The following is a 16,698-nucleotide window of genomic DNA, read 5'->3' on the forward strand; positions in this document are numbered from 1 at the left end:
CAGCGTGCAATTCGCAGACGACATTGCTCTGTAGGATTCAAAAGCTTCCGTTGGGGAAGTCTCCAAATCCGTCTCTTCAGCTGTCACTGATCTCGCCATACGGCTTAAGGTGGCAGACTACCCAAAAATTCGCTGAAAAATCGAATTTGTAAATTCATATTGAGTGCTACGTCAGTTGAAAGACCATGAATAGCTGCAAATTCTCTGAAAATTGTGTCCCGATCTGGCCGGCCGTTCAAGAGTTATGGCCGAAAATGTGCCCTTGCAAGGAAAGATTTTTTTGTTGCACGCTGTCATTTGTTGGCAGCACTGTATTTGAATGTGAGCAGACCGTGCGCAACTTGTCGTATCATGGAAACACGTGAAAGTGTGCAGAATTTTGCTCCAAGTCCAAAAAATCAGGTTTTTGAGCCACGTATTGCGCTGCACGGCGGGGGGCGAAGCCCGCCGCCGTGCAGCAGGACTTTTGCCAGCACCCTCATGACGTTGCAGATATGAGGCTTGATTATTGTAGTTGACGTTGATTTAGTGACTTTGGCAAGTTTGAGTCGTGTCAAGAAGTCAGGTAGGATTCAGTACTAGGCAGTAGTGAAACGTGAGTGGTAGTCTTTGCCGGTTTCTGAGGGTATCCTGGATTTCGTGTCCAGCGCTGTGGAAATGGCTTGCTGTGGACGTCCCAGCACTGGATGTTGTATCAAACATACGACCTCGTAGCACGTGCTAAACCTAAAAAAATTCAAAAATTTACTTGGGTCTGTGGGAGTGTGTGAGAGAACGCCCACTCGTTCCGTTGTGACAGATTCCAGGGCCTCGTTGAGGGGCCCTACCCCATCACCCATGGCTGCTTCTGGTCTTGTTCTAGGTTTGAGTCCCGCGCACGAACAGAATGAGCACGAAAATGTGAAAAAATTGTAAATGCATTTGTTTGGCTCCTGGGTGGCTCGCACACCGTGGCACTATGCCGGAAATTTGAGTTTTTCCGGCCTGGAAAGCCTGTCAGTGAGGCGCAAGAACTTGTGAATCATGTCCTGAGGGCCAGCATAGTGGCAGGAGTGTGTGGTCAAAATTTCACTCAAATCCATTGAGAAACACCAAAGTTACGGTCAATTGAATGCCATATGAAATTTATGGGTAGGCTGCCCCCTTAAGTCACGCGGCCTTATTTTAAATGCCTCCAAAAGCCAGGTAATGACTATCTCACCACAACATGCCGGGCCTGAGGTCTCTATCGTGTGCTGCGATACCTCTCTACCGATAGTGAATTAAGTCAAGCGGCCTAATTTTAAATGCCTCCAAAAGCCAGGTAATGACTATCTCACCACAACATGCCGGGCCTGAGGTCTCTATCGTGTGCTGCGATACCTCTCTACCGATAGTGAAGTCTGCGCGGTATCTTGGTGTCTTTCTTGAAAACCGCCTGAGTTGGGATCTACACGTCAGCGCCATAGTGACCAAAGTTGCAAGGAAGATAGGCGCCTTTTGGCGAGCCCGTCGATGCCTCTCCCGCAGCTCGCGCAAGATATATGTAAAGGCTATTGTCATGCCGGATATGATATATGGTGCCTGCAGCTTCTCTGCAGCCCTCCGCGTGACTCAACTTCAGCGTCTGCAAGCCATGCAAAACCGGGCGATCCGATGCATTGATGGCAGCCCGCCATGTTCCGCGATGCAGCCCCTCCTGGCTGCCAACTCGATTTGCCGCGTCACTGAACTTTTTTAACAAAAGCTCCTGATCTTCATCTGGCGTTGTCTAAATGACTCCACTAGCCTTGCTCTAGCCCAGCTTCTCAAACCAGCAGCATGCAGCGGCAGAAGTACGCGCCATCAGCATGCCAATGGTCTGCTCAGCCAGCCAGCTCGCAGTCGGTGTGGCCAAACGAGATTCGCCACCGCAGGAGCATTGCTGTGGAACAGTTTGCCTAGAGAGGTGCTCACCGTATCCAGATTGCAAGATTTTTAAGCTAGCCTGCCTTCCTTATGTATGCCTGAAATAGGTTGTGTTTCGTCAGGCTTTGACATGTTCCTTTCTTCTCAGTATTCTCGCTCGCATAGTACTCCACTTCTATGATAATATTGCTGTTGCTCATTAGGATTTTGGCAAATTCTACCCTTCGCTTTCATATAACTGGGCCAGGAACCCATTTGAACTTGCGAAGTAAAATAAAATCAATCAATCAATCAAGTCCTTCTTGGGACAGAAGCCAGCATCGATCACTAAGTATGACACAAAGTCGACTTCTTCCAGCAGAGGGGCAACCGCCTTGCATCCACGCAGTGCGCCAAGCATGCTGTTGTAATCTTGTCCAGATAACTTTGTTTCGCAACCTTGTTCTTTAAATTTCGGCCAGCCGGCTACAGGTCGTCCCTCGTTAATACATAATCTCTGGGATTTGACAAATGTTATGTATTAACGGGGTTTATGTACTAAACGAAAGTGTACATAACTTGCTTGTATAGCAGAATTTTTCACTTTTTTCAACTTTTCTGAGTGTTTCTTGCTTCCATGACTAGGCAGCGAGATATTCTTGATTCCCTCGATATAACATAACAATTATGTTATAATGGTCACATTTAGCGAAGATTCTACAGTTGACATTGTACATGCCCCGCCGCGCGCACCTGTACAGTCACTCGAAAAAAAAACAGAGCTTTGTCGGTTTGTGATGTGCGCTCTGATTTCTATGCTAATTGCGTCCACAAGTAGAAACTAGAACATGATGTGCCTCCACTGGAAGGCCAAAAGACCAGTAAATTATGTACTATTGAGGTAGGTGACATGCGGGTACGGAGAAATGTTATGTACTAACGGATTATGTACTAACCGACAAAATTTGTATGGAAGTGACCACGTTTCGTCCGGGACTTGAGATTTCTTATGTACTAACAGGGTTTATGTACTAACCGGACTCGTATTAACGGGGGACGACCTGTACTATCATTTCATCTTGGGGGTTAGACAAGGGGATGTACAAGTAGCCATGCAGGGGCGTGAGCCCGCCTTTCAGCACCGGGAGTTGCAGCTCGCTCGACTTGACTCTACTGAGTGCAGAGGACCCACACCTTGATCTGGTGAGCTGCGTCGTGTAGATTTTGCACTCAGATGTGCGACTGCAGGGCTGGCACTTGATCCAGCTTCTCAGCGTAGGGTGAGAGTTTGACGACCTGCGATCGCGACTCCACACTTGTACCTCATTAGCCGCACTTGCCGTAACAGCAGAAGCAGTCTTATGTGAACGTTCCATACTGATCATACTCGCAGGATTCAACTACAAACAATCCCCGTCGACTTCTCTGAAACAAGAGCAGGGAATAATGCCAAAAGCCACCCGCTTCACTCTTCTTTGATGTAGCTTTGATGTACTTGCTCTGATGCCTCAGCCTGCCTTTGCACCAAAGTGGCCGCCTACACTGCGATTGCGTCATGCGACTCGGGGTCTGCGACTCTGCGCTTGGTGCGTTGCTTTGGCAATGTGTGCAACCACTCTATACCCACAATAGGGGTGCAAAGCAATGCCAAGACAGCAACTGGCTCATGAAGAGCCACAACTGGCATGTGATGAGTCGCACGTACCACACTCAATCTCTGCTTTTCACAAATTCATTTCAGGAAGGTTGTACAATGCCATGTACATGTTATCTGTTTTGGTACCTGTGGCATATTTAAAGTTATTGCGTGTCGTGCTATTTCCATACCATTGTTTGGGATGTTTTGTGAACTTCGTTTCTCTCTTGCCATTGTACATGCGTGGGTGAGTTATTATCTGCTCGCAGCGTTGCTCATTTTTAAACATATCCTAGCCAGTATGCCCCAGTTCACTCCTGAAGATGGTTATTTTATGACCGACACGTTTAAAAACGTTTCCAGAATTTTTTTGTGAAAAGCAGCCATTGAGTGTGAGCCAGTGTTGCTCACAATCCACACTTTACTTATAAAGCTGCGCGATAGGTCCTACAGTATATTAAAAGAGGATACGTTTTTTTATTTTTTTATTTTTATTGAAAAACCACAAACCTTCAGACATGTGAATGTGCACATGATATACAGTGTACATACGCATGTATCGAGAAGGCAGCACAGAAACGTATACGTGTACGATAAAAGGGATCGATGGTGAAAATTGATGCCAGGGCGAGCTTGGAGCAAACAAATGATTTGACTTGGCTGTGAAGCCAACAGCAAGAAACAAAATGAAACCAAACAATCTTGCACATCCAGGAACGACACCATTTTTGGCTACCACTGTCGTGGAAGATACGTTTGACGTCAAGCTTGTCGTTTGCAAAGCTATAAGCTGGCCATGGGTGTGCAGTGTCGCAAAGAACTCAAGCAGCGGTGCAAATGCACGCACAGAAACCTGCAAACATCGCAGCGTGATCAGCGGATGTTACCAGACATGAACTACAGGAACTAGATTTGTGCCGCATAATGAAGTTTTCGTTAGAGCAGATTGGAGAGCACTCCCTCTTCACGCTTGAGTAATCTGGGTACACTACTCCACAAACATGCATTTGAAATGTAGAACTGACAACAACCCTGGTTTGAGTGCTGGCGGTGACCGCCAATTTTTTCTTCAGACTTTTTCAGTTTGAAACATTCCCTCAAACTTATGATCATTAATATTTTGGATAACGCTGTATTCATGTTTGTCATGTTCTGAGTCTTGGAAGACATCAAGTCACATGAGTAGACTCACCTCTCCTTCATCGGACAAATAATCTTCATCTTGCAAATATCAAGCCTCTGACCGTAGTAGATATATTATCCCAATCCGCAGGTTGACCAGCCTAGAGCAAGGCAAACAACACCGAAATTGTCTGTATTATGTACAGGTCGAATGACTGTTAAATTTCGAAAAGCTCCTCACGCCTACATTTGTGACAAAGGGTTTAGTTCACACACAATATTAGCAAAGCGATTCATATTATTCCACATGCTGATGAACGCTTTTAAAAGTGGCATATCAATCACCCAAAAAATTCATATGGCATCCCCCGACCGCAACTTTGGTGTCTCTCAATGGATTTGAGTGAAAGTTTCACCCCACCCTCCTGCCACTGTGCTGACCATCTGGACATGATTTAAAAGTTATTGCGCCTCACGGACAGGCTTCCCTGGCCGGAAAAACTCAGATGTCTGGCAAAGTGCCACGGTGTGCGAGCCACCCAGGAGCCAAAAATGTGCATTTGCAATTTTTTCACATTTTCTTGCCCATTCTGTCAGCGCGCGGGATCCAAACCTAAAAAAGTCCAAAAGCAGCAATGGGTGGTGGAATAGGGCCCCTCAACGTGGCACTGAAATCTATCACAAGGGCACGAGTGGGCGTTCTCTCACAGACTCCCACAGACCCAAGTCAATTTTTGAATTTTTTTAGGTTTAGCACGTGCTACGAGGTCGTATGTTTGATACAACATCCAGTGCTGGGACGTCCACAGCAAGCCATTTCCACAGCGCTGCACAACAAATCCAGGATACCCTCAAAAATCGGCAAAGACTACCACTCACGTTCCACTACTGCCTAGTACTGAATCCTACCTGACTTCTTGACACGACTCAAACTTGCCAAAGTCACTAAATCAACGTCAACTACAATAATCAAGCCACATATCTGCAACGTCACGAGGGTGCTGGCAAAAGTCCTGCTGCACGGCGGCGGGCGAACCGCCTAATACATGGCAAAAACGTGATTTTTTGGACTTGGAGCAAAATTCTGCACACTTTCACGTGTTTCCATGATACGACAAGTTGCAAAAGGTCAGCCCAGATTCAAATACAGTGCTGGCAAAAATGACAGCGTGCAAGAAAAAAATTCTTTCCTTGCAAGGGCACATTTTCGGCCATAACTCTTGAACGGCTGGTCAGATCGAGACAAGATTTTCCGAGATTTTGCAGCTATTCATGCTCTTTCAACTGATGTAGCACTCGACAAGAATTCACAAATTCGATTTTTAGGAAAGTTTTGGGTGAAATGCCACCTTAAATTTGATAGTTACACGGAGTTGTTGTTGTTGTTGTTCTTTTGGCTTCATTTGGAGCTTTGCTTTCTGATGACTGTTCACTTCCTGTAATGCATAGTCACAGCTGTCTGGAGGGTAAACAGCAGGTTTAGTTTCTAAGTTTGAGCTATTTGTTTTGCCTTCATGGTGTTCGGCTTGTAGTTTGTTTATGCGCACTGCTCTGTGGCTTGTAGCCCTTTCCCTAAAGTACTTTTTTAATTCGTACTTAGTGCTTTTCGCGTCCCGCAAAATATGCTAAAAAAGTGCTCTTTTTTCAGTGAAAATCGGCAACAAGTGCTCTTTTTTCAGTGAAGCATAGCCATGATACACGTTCAGATATGAACCCAAGCTGAGAAATGAATACTCACTCTTCCATTTATGGGTCCACGAAAGGCAAAACAGGAAATAAAGTTACAAAAACCCACTTTTTACAGCATTGTGTACACCGGGTACAAGCTTCACCACTTTGTTACTTGTTGCCCCCCCCCCCCAAAACAGCGGCATGCCAAGGCCCATCGAGCACCCGGAAACTGTGATCCCATTCATGAGCAGACAGATTAGCACTTTCTCAGCTAAAAAAGCTCAAAAAGGGCGATATTCACCAAAAAAACACAATAAAGGACGACAGAAACGGGCTTTTCCAAAAAAGGCCAAAAAGGGCGAGCACCTTTGGGAAAGGGCTAGTGGCTTGTATGTAGTCATAAACCCATCATAATTTTATTATGATTCTCTGGCAATTTTTGAAAAGCATTTTTTGGTCTCAGGCTTCCTTCAGAAGAGTTTTCCAGGACTTACTAAGGTAGATTTACCCCTACCAAGAGTACATAACCAAGAGTGTACAACTCAACGATCCTCCAGCCCAGTCTTCGGTGGCTGTTTGGCTCACTGATGCCATCATGGGTAGCCAGAGATCAAAGTAGAAATACTAGTACAGTAGGAATCGGTTATAGCGTGGGTGTTTGAAAAACGACTTTCTATTCTTATTTCCGATATTTCTTACACACGAGAAATCAAGTGTGACATATCATGTGCATGTGCGCAGAGGCAGGAAGAGATAGGAGTTGCACACTCTTGCCACTGCACTCTTTCCCCTACCTAGAAACGATGGGCGAAATTGGAGAGAGAGAGAGAGAGAGAGAGAGAGAGAGAGAGAGAGTAAGTTACATTTTTAAAGACAGGTAAGGCTAACAACTGAGGACTAAGACCTCTACAACAGGGTTTTTACGTCTGAAAGCAGGTGCATGATTTAACAAGCAGGTTGTTAGTCTAGATTTTATGCGCAGATGGAGAAAAAAGCGCATAATTTTTGAAATGAGATGAAAAGCAGAAATGCCATTCCGCCGAATTGACTTGACACTTGACTCCAGTGTGGGAGCAAACCCATTCCTAATATAATTATCGCCAAAGTCTCAACCACTATTTCGTACTGTTGTGCCCAGCGCCGGGTTGCCACTAGCTGGTTTCGGAGGAGACAGCGTTGTGAATGACCGAGGATCCTCAGCGTCTGTTCTCACCGTCCAGGAACGACACTGACTCACGCTGCTATCTGGTGTTCACGAGGTTTTGTCACGCTGGAAACGGAGCGTCTCTGCAAGTTTGTATCCCTGGTGATGTTTGTGCCTGGATAGCAGTATTTAAGTGGTGCTTTTAAGGCACAATCTTCCGCAGCCTACTCAAGCTCAACTGATGAGGGGTGAATTTCCCGAAACACTGTGTATTGAGTAGGTAGTGGTGCTTTCTTGCAGGTTTGCCGAGTCGAAGGTTCAATGGACTTCTCATATTCCCTGGATGGCAGTCGTGAGTCAGTCAAGTGTCATGTCAAGTCGGCGGAATAGCGTCAGCTCCAGTGTGGGAGCAAACCCATTCCTAATCTCTTTCTTTCGCCGAAATAGAGGTAACGTTATAAGTGGAATAAATTCATCTGTGTGTCAGTGTGGTCCAAGAAGAGACCAAACAACACTGATTTCTTTTAAAGACTTCACGGAAAACTTCAGCTTCCTGTGAAATCACCCAGTTTGGTGCGGCACAGCCCTTACGGAATCCATACACTTCACCCACAAACTAGTAAACTAGGATCCCCCGATGCATCAATAAATCTCTACATTGAGTCATCATAAATGAGCGTTGTAAGCATTTCCCAATCATCTTTGAATTACTACAACACATTATGACGTTAATAGATCTCTTTCTATGACCCAGTCTTTCAGTTGCTCATTAATACGAGTACAGTAAAAAGCTGGTGAAAGCGACCTCAGGTTTTAGTGACCACATACACCGACATAACGACATGGACCCTGACAACAGTCTGTTGAACAGAGGCAGGAGCACACAGAGTGAGGGTAGTAGGCCGCAACCAGATGTGACTAAAACACAAACACCTGCCGTTTTTCCATGCACGGATAGTATAGTAGTATAGTATAGTATTTATTCATATTTCTCTCGGGCAGTCCCCACAGACCTATGGTCTACTTACGGGGTACCCTAGCCAATCTAGGGTTGCGATTCGAAATTGACTTTTGCCGGCGACTCCTGAGGTCTGCGAAAATAGACTTTGACAACTTTGAATCAAAATCTAATTTGAATAGATTGTGTCACTTGGAATCCCTGCAATTCCGCCGTATCTTCGTTTTTCTGGTTGTTTTATTTAAGTACGTCAATTTCCACTCAGAATATCTCTCTCGCTTTGCGATTACCATCTCACGTAGTGCTCATAGGCCCAAAAAGCTCATTTTTAACTCACATGGCCGAATTTTCTCATGTCTCTTCCTACAGAAAACTGGTGCACTTTGGAATTGTCTCCCACCCCGATTGACAACTTTAGATTCCCTAACAGAATTCAAGCGTCTTTTACGTATTTACATTGCAAATTATCAGTTGGACTGCACTGGTATCCCTTTGATGTGCAATCATTGATTTACATGTACACTGCTTGTTCTTTCACTGTATCTTTTGTACAGCATCTCTCTGTTTCCGAACTCACTTTGCACATTTTCTCTTTTTCCCAACTCCAATGTTCAGTGTACATACACAAATAGGAGATCCCCCGATAGGCGTCAGCCTTTGGGTTATCCTGAAATAAAGATTATTATTATTATTACTTGGTGAAGCAGCAAGGCGGACCGATGCCGCATTGGAGTTCCAGCTGTCAGCGGCTAAATAAGAAAAAGAGGAATAACCAAATCGAGAGGAGGCTCGTGGCAGTACAAGTCCAATCGAGACTTGAGACCGTGTGCACGTGCGGCTATGTGCCTCAGAATTGGCACAAAGGCAGAAAAGGCGGCACAGAAGTGAACTGGCAGAAGAATGAACGCATCTGAATACAAGAAGATACAGTCTAAGCGAGAAACGGATAGTGATGGGTGTGAGGTTGTTTCGAGACGGAATACACTGGACATCTGCGGTGGATGGGTAGCCAAATACAGTACGCAATGAACGGCGAGAGATGCGGGTGAGAGAACCATATTCATGTCGTCGCAGACTGTGTGCATAAGCATGAGTATTCCATTTTAAACTGGACAAAAGAGAGTTAAGGGGGCAGCCTACCTATAAATTTCATATGGCATTCAATTGACCCTAACTTTGGTGTTTCTCAATGGATTTGAGTGAAATTTTGACCACACACTCCTGCCACTATGCTGGCCCTCAGGACATGATTTACAAGTTCTTGCGCCTCACTGACAGGCTTTCCAGGCCGGAAAAACTCAAATTTCCGGCATAGTGCCACGGTGTGCGAGCCACCCAGGAGCCAAACAAATGCATTTACAATTTTTTCACATTTTTGTGCCCATTCTGTCCGTGCGAGGGACCCAAACCTAAAACAAGTCCAGAAGCAGCCATGGGTGATGGGGTAGGACACCTCAACGAGGCCGTGGGATCTGTCACAACGGAACGAGTGGGCGTTCTCTCACAGACTCACGCAGACCCAAGTCAATTTTTGAATTTTTTAGGTTTAGCACGTGCTACGAGGTCGTACCTTTGATACAACATCCAGTGCTGGGACCTCCACAGCAAGCCATTTCCACAGCGCTGCACACCAAATCCAGGGTACCCTCAGAAACCGGCAAAGACTACCACTCACGTTCCACTACTGCCTAGCACTGAATCCTACCTGACTTCTTGACACGACTCAAACTTGCCAAAGTCACTAAATCAACGTCAACTACAATAATCAAGCCACATATCTGCAACGTCACGAGGGTGCTGGCAAAAGTCCTGCTGCACGGCGGGCGCTTCGCCCGCCGCCGTGCAGCCCAATACATGGCTCAAAAACGTGATTTTTTCGGACTTGGAGCAACATTCTGCACCCTTTCGCGTGTTTCCATGATACGATAAGTTGCGCACGGTCTGCTCACATTCAAATACAGTGCTGTCAACAAATTACAGCGTGCAACAAAAAAATCTTTCCTTGCAAGGGCACATTCTCAGCCATAACTCTTGAACGGCTGGTCAGATCGGGACACAATTTTCAGAGAATGTACAGCTATTCATGCTCTTTCAACTGATGTAGCACTCACTATGAATTTACAAATTAGATTTTTCAGCGAATTTTTGGGTAGTCTGCCACCTTAAGGGGGCAGACTACCCATACATTTCATATGGCATTCAATTGACCGTAACTTTGGTGTTTCTTAATGGATTTGAATGAAATTTTGACCACACACTCCTGCCACTATGCTGGCCCTCAGGACATGATTTACAAGTTCTTGAGCCTCACTGACAGGCTTTCCAGGCCGGAAAAACTCAAATTTCCGGCATAGTGCCACGGTGTGCGAGCCACCCAGGTGCCAAACAAATGCATTTACAATTTTTTCACATTTTCGTGCCCATTCTGTCCGTGCGCGGGACCCAAACCTAAAACAAGTCCAGAAGCAGCCATGGGTGATGGGGTAGGACCCCTCAACGAGGCCCTGGGATCTGTCACAACGGAACGAGTGGGCGTTCTCTCACATAATCACACAGACCCAAGTCAATTTTTGAATTTTTTAGGTTTAGCACGTGCTACGAGGTCGTGCCTTTGATACAACATCCAGTGCTGGGACCTCCACAGCAAGCCATTTCCTCAGCGCTGCACACCAAATCCAGGGTACCCTCAGAAACCGGCAAAGACTACCACTCACGTTCCACCACTGCCTAGTACTGAATCCTACCTGACTTCTTGACACGACTCAAACTTGCCAAAGTCACCAAATCAACGTCAACTACAATAATCAAGCCACATATCTGCAACGTCACAATGGTGCTAGCAAAAGCCGTGCAGCCCAATACGTGGCTAAAAACGTGATTTTTTTGGGACTTGGAGCAACATTCTGCACACTTTCGCGTGTTTCCATGATACAAGTTGCGCACGGTCTGTTCACATTCAAATACAGTGCTGCCAACAAATTACAGCGTGCAGCAAAAAAATCTTTCCTTGCAAGGGCACATTTTCGGCCATAACTCTTGAACGGCTGGGCAGATCGGGACACAATTCTCAGAGAATTTGCAGCTATTCATGCTCTTTCAACTGACGTAGCACTCAATATGAATTTACAAATTAGATTTTCAGCGAATTTTTGGGTAGTCTGCCACCTTATAATATGCGTCTGGCTGTATTGATCAACATGGTGCGGCAGCGCAGAAATGTTTGTTTGTATTTATTTTGATTTGCAAATTCAAACGGGCAATCGGGCATAGAACCCAATAACATGAAAGTGAATATGAAAATTATAATGAGAATGAGAATGAGAATACTTAGATCTTCAACGAATGCATTCACTTTTGCACTAACCTTCTTTCGGAGTGCATTAACTTGCTGACAGATCGTCAAGTGCTCATCATGGATACAGCGAACACCTACCTTGCGCGACCAGCCACCGTTGGGCAGTGTATCAAGGGCCATATTGGACCTGCACAAAGCGACCAAAATTAGCCAAATACACCCTCTTGGCTGGCAGATAGGGTCCAGCGATAATGCCGGCATTATATTCAGCAATGTGAGACTATCCGAGCATCAGAGCATTATGTATGCAATAAATGAGGATGCCGAGGGTTAATGACCAATAAAAACTATTATAAAAACCGAGGTCCCCCCTTGTGAGAGATATTGCAGCAGCTTCAGAGACAGATCGACTAAAATTATGCATCCTTTCCTGGAAGCTTGACAATGTGCAACCTTTCTTCCATTTTTGTTCCAAACCAAGAGCATTATAGCCCTTTCTGAAGCATTTTAATCAGTATTATAAGGTAGTTTTTGGAGCAGTATGATTAGCATTATACGAACATTTCCGGAGCATTATCCGCTGGACCCTACTGGCAGGGTTGAAGTGCGCTCATGTACAGGCAGGAAAGAAGATCGCACTTCCGATAAGTCAGGAAGACGGGGGCATTCGAAACTAGCCTCAATCTACTTGATTCAAACATATACAAAGGCTATGAGGACCCAACCAGCAACTAGTGTCGCTTAGCATTTACACTTAGGCCGATAATCTCCTCTAAGCTCCGGTTGAAATACAATCAAGGGGATAGTAAAGACTCAAAAGCGACTCGCTAATTGTTTATTCCGTCAACCCTCAATTTTTTTATACTGGCAAACTTCATTGAAGACACTTGCAAATACAGTTCCCTCAACTTCTGTATTCCAGTCGTGTCTTCTCCATCCATTTAAGGGAGCAGCCTACCCATAAATTTCATATGGCATTCAATTGACCGTAACTTTGGTGTTTCTCAATGGATTTGAGTGAAATTTTGACCACACACTCCTGCCACTATGCTGGCACTCAGGACATGATTTACAAGTTCTTGCGCCTAACTGACAGGCTTTCCAGGCCGGAAAAACTCAAATTTTCGGCATAGTGCCACGGTGTGCGAGCCACCCAGGAGCCGAACAAATGCATTTACAATTTTTTCACATTTTCGTGCCCATTCTGTCCGTGCGCGGGACCCAAACCTAAAACAAGTCCTGAAGCAGCCATAGGTGGTGGGGTAGGGCCCCTCAACGTGGCCCTGCAATCTGTCACAACGAAACGAGTGGGAGTTCTCTCACAGAATCCCACAGATCCAAGTCAATTTTTGAATTTTTTTAGGTTTAGCACGTGCTACGAGGTCAAACCTTTGATAAAACATCCAGTGCTGGGACGTCCACAGCAAGCCATTTCCACAGCGCTGCACACCAAATCCAGGATACCCTCAGAAACCGGCAAAGATTACCACTCACGTTCCACTAGTGCCTAGTACTGTATCCTACCTGACTCCTTGACACGACTCAAACTTGCCAAAGTCACTAAATCAACGTCAACTACAATAATCAAGCCACATATCTGCAACGTCACGAGGGTGCTGGCAAAAGTCCTGCTGCACGGCTAAAAAACGTGATTTTTGGACTTCTTTGGAATTCTGCACACTTTCGCGTGTTTCCATGATACACAAGTTGCGCACGGTCTGCTCACATTTAAATACAGTGCTGCCAACAAATGACAGCGTGCAACAAAAAATCTTTCTAATTCTTTGTGCCATTTTCAATAGGTCCGTCAAATACAGTAGTAGTAGGTTTTTCATTTTGACCCGACGAGACCATACGACGCTTGCAGATCACTGCACAAACAGTTCATCAGCCACACTCCACGAAAGCAAGTAGTAGTACTCCTGACAAGTCTTGTTTCGTTCCATAGAGATAACAACGGGGAAATCATCAGAGGAGAAGCAGTTGTTGAATGAAGGGGTTTAGCTGAATAATGCTATTTTATAGAAAAGATATTGGCGCACTGAGGTGTAAACACTCAACTAACTCACATATGTGACATATCAACACAAAAGGAATAGTGCAGAATGGAGGTGTTCTGAACCCTACCAGACACAACTATCACAAGTGCTAAATCATTCACAATGAGAAGGAGAGGTACACAGGAATAGGTTGCGCTAGTTTACACGTCACAAATGGTACTGAGGTAGTGACAAAGATAGGTGAAAAGTAAACGCCAAGTGAAAGCCAACAAATCATCACGAACGTCTAACGTCACATCTGAAGATTGCTAGCGGCACAAGACAAATACTTCACAAACCTCGATAATTGAAATTCAGCCAGCGGTATAGTGAAAGGAAGGCTGCTGGGTGTGACACTAGCGCAACCTATTCCTGTGTGCCTCTCCTTCTCATTGTGAATGATTTAGCACTTGTGATAGTTGTGTCTGGTAGGGTTCAGAACACCTCCATTCTGCACTATTCCTTTTGTGTTGATATGTCACATATGTGAGTTAGTTGAGTGTTTACACCTCAGTGCGCCAATATCTTTTCTATAAAATAGCATTATTCAGCTAAACCCCTTCATTCAACAACTGCTTCTCCTCTGATGAGTTCCCCGTTATTATCTCTATGGAACGAAACAAGACTTGTCAGGAGTACTACTACTTGCTTTCGTGGAGTGTGGCTGATGAACTGTTTGTGCTGTGATCTGCAAGCGTCGTATGGTCTCGTCGGGTCAAAATGAAAAACCTACTACTACTGTATTTGACGGACCTATTGAAGATGCCGCTAAGAATTATGACTTCTCCTGGACCAGGAAATCTGCTATTGACCAGAGGATTTGATCTGTTGCTCGGATTTTAGCGTTAGACGCCAACCTTGCAGTCAAGGTCAGGATGGATACGTCGCCTCAGCAGCCCACAGTTCGATGTCACACCCAGCAGCCTTCCTTTCACTATACCGCTGGCTGAATTTCAATTATCGAGGTTTGTGAAGTATTTGTCTTGTGCCGCTAGCAATCTTCAGATGTGACGTTAGACGTTCGTGATGATTTGTTGGCTTTTACTTGGCGTCTACTTTTCACCATCTTTGTCACTACCTCAGTACCATTTGTGACGTGTAAACTAGCGCAACCTATTCCTGTGTACCTCTCCTTCTCATTGTGAATGATTTAGCACTTGTGATAGTTGTGTCTGGTAGGGTTCAGAACACCTCCATTCTGCACTATTCCTTTTGTGTTGATATGTCACATATGTGTGTTAGTTGAGTGTTTACACCTCAGTGCGCCAATATCTTTTCTATAAAATAGCATTATTCAGCTAAACCCCTTCATTCAACAACTGCTTCTCCTCTGATGAGTTCCCCGTTATTATCTCTATGGAACGAAACAAGACTTGTCAGGAGTACTACTACTTGCTTTCGTGGAGTGTGGCTTGTGAACTGTTTGTGCTGTGATCTGCAAGCGTCGTATGGTCTCGTCGGGTCAAAATGAAAAACCTACTACTAAAAAATCTTTCCTTGCAAGGGCACATTTTCGGCCATAACTCTTGAACGCCTGGTCAGGTCGGGACACAATTTTCAGAGCATTTGCAGCTATTCATGCTCTTTCAACTGACGTAGCACTCAATATGAATTTACAGATTCAATTTTTCAGCGAATTTTTTGGTAGTCTGCCACCTTAAATCTTTCTTCAAGTTTCTCGGTGATTGTCTTGCGCCGGGTTTGTGTCATTTTGCAAAAGGAAATAAGTTTGCTTATGTAGTGACAGCACCTAAACTGCACGTCCGATTTTGTTCCCACGACTACATGTTTATGAAGTACTCAATCTGCGGACAGCATGCTGTTTCGTTCTTTTTGAACTCATCAGCGCAGCACAGAGGAAATGAGGCCGAACCTGATAGCAATGGAAATAAAAATTTCCAATCAGGCCCGAACGTACCTTGCCAGAGTGCTCAAACTGACAAGTCAGTGAGCTCTGCATAACGCAAACAGCAAAGGCACTACCCCACGCAAGAGTGCTCAACTGCTACAAGAGCAGGAGCGAAATACTCAATCTGCGGACAGCATGCTGTTTCGTTCTTTTTGAACTCATCAGCGCAGCACAGAGGAAATGAGGCCGAACCTGATAGCAATGGAAATAAAAATTTCCAATCAGGCCCGAACGTACCTTGCCAGAGTGCTCAAACTGACAAGTCAGTGAGCTCTGCATAACGCAAACAGCAAAGGCACTACCCCACGCAAGAGTGCTCAACTGCTACAAGAGCAGGAGCGAAATACTCAATCTGCGGACAGCATGCTGTTTCGTTCTTTTTGAACTCATGAGCGCAGCACAGAGGAAATGAGGCCGAACCTGATAGCAATGGAAATAAAAATTTCCAATCAGGCCCGAACGTACCTTGCCAGAGTGCTCATGAAGTAAATATCTGCCAAGCTGATAGTGTTAGCGCTGATCTACGAAACGGTCAACTGGTGCTTCATTCACCAGCAATGCGACAAACCATTGTTTTGGTTTAGAAAATGACTGCGAACAATGCGGGAACGCAACACAATTTGTAAACAGATGTAAGGTCACCTTACTGTCCGTGGCAGTCAGTCTTCGATCCGTCTGGGTGAGCTTCTGCCGAATCCTGCAGCCTTGTATTTCAGCGTCCGGAGAGATTGCGACTATCAGTTACGACAATAACTGCTGCTGGCCCGCAACAACAACTGTAAATCTAGAAAGGGGGAGTATAATATTGCAATTGGAAAGGAAGGCTCTGTTGTTAGAGCTCTTGTCACGTAACAACTGAGGCAAGACTCTTCGACGGACTACTGTAGGTGCGGACAGCCATGTACGATGGCAGCGAATCAACTACAAGACTCGTAATGTCTAATACTAGTAACAGTAATGACACATTAGCTAAGGACTAGGCCCTTTTTATCCCTTTGCACGCAAGCGTTGCGCATGCGCGACGCTCAGGATGTAGGTCTTTCCTAGCCCTGGATGGC

Source organism: Sycon ciliatum, chromosome 1, assembly GCF_964019385.1.
Source record: "Sycon ciliatum chromosome 1, ocSycCili1.1, whole genome shotgun sequence".
In the NCBI taxonomy this organism is placed as follows: Eukaryota; Metazoa; Porifera; class Calcarea; order Leucosolenida; family Sycettidae; genus Sycon; species Sycon ciliatum.